The sequence below is a fragment of the Denticeps clupeoides genome, unplaced genomic scaffold, assembly GCF_900700375.1.
Source record: "Denticeps clupeoides unplaced genomic scaffold, fDenClu1.1, whole genome shotgun sequence".
NCBI lineage: Eukaryota > Metazoa > Chordata > Actinopteri > Clupeiformes > Denticipitidae > Denticeps > Denticeps clupeoides.
In genome coordinates, this window is record NW_021629702.1 from 85,907 (window position 1) to 86,977 (window position 1,071).

Sequence of the window (1,071 nt, forward strand, 5' to 3'; positions counted from 1 at the left end):
CATTCCGCTGTGTCACCGTGTGCTGTGCTGCAGTGTATCACTTTACATTTACTTTCACTTTAATTGAAGGCAACTCTATACCCAAAAGAGCTGAATGCTGTAACTAATATAAAAGGTGCTTCGCCAAAGTGAACACACAACCAGATTTTTATTTATTTATTCTATTTATTCAGTTGGATAGAACAGGTTATAGAACACGCAGATCTAGATGTCTATAGATCTCTTTTCTTTAAGGTGCCACTTCTTCGGGCTCAGTTTGAGGTTGTAAGAGTGTAAGAGCTGGAAAGACAACCTCCAACCATTTCAATGCTTCATCCACACTTGGTGTAAATACCAATGGGTCTTGAAGATAGCATACCAGGCTACTAAAATGAGGGTCGCCAAAGGCACTCATCAACCTCCTCGTGAATGATGCTGGGCTGTGGCACAATTTCTAAGGCATGCGATTATACTCATGTAGACCCACTACCAGAAATTATGCAGTCGAGATTCACACATTTGGAGAAGTTGCAGGGGGCAACACAGCCAAAGCGCAATGGCTGAGCCTCGCCCTGGGTGAACCGCCTTGTTGATCACGGTATCTCCCTTGCCAGGTAAGTATGATGTAAAGTAATGGTGTTAGCTACCATCTGACTTCCATACTAAGACAAGTGGAGAAGCAATCTCACTCACTGATTTGCAGACAATACCCTGCCCTTCCAGTTCCAGCAATTGCGTGAGTTGGCGGTGATTTCTGACGTGATTAAAATGGCTGTTTTCCATTGGTGCACAAATTTAATCGGTGTTTAATAAGTAAAAGTAAAGTGATTGTCACTTGTGATACACAGCAGCACAGCACACAGTGCACACAGTGAAATTTGTCCTCTGCATTTAAACCATCAGCCTGTGTGATCAGTGGGCAGCCATGACAGGCGCACAGGGAGCAGTGTGTGGGGACGGTGCTTTGCACAGTGGCACCTCAGTGGCACCATGGCGAATCAGCAACCTTCTGATTACGAGACCGCCTCCATAAACCGCTAGGTCACCACTGGGCATAATATGCTTTATACAATTATGTCATCACAAAATAAC

At 44.4% G+C, this 1,071-nt stretch overlaps 1 non-coding gene across 1 annotated transcript; it reads right to left on the bottom strand.

Annotated features, from left to right (window-relative positions):
- Window positions 1–439: 439 nt before the first annotated feature.
- On the bottom strand, window positions 440–601 carry LOC114772167 (U1 spliceosomal RNA). Its single transcript, XR_003743881.1, has one exon. It is a non-coding gene; the product is annotated as a U1 spliceosomal RNA (small nuclear RNA).
- Window positions 602–1,071: the final 470 nt, after the last annotated feature.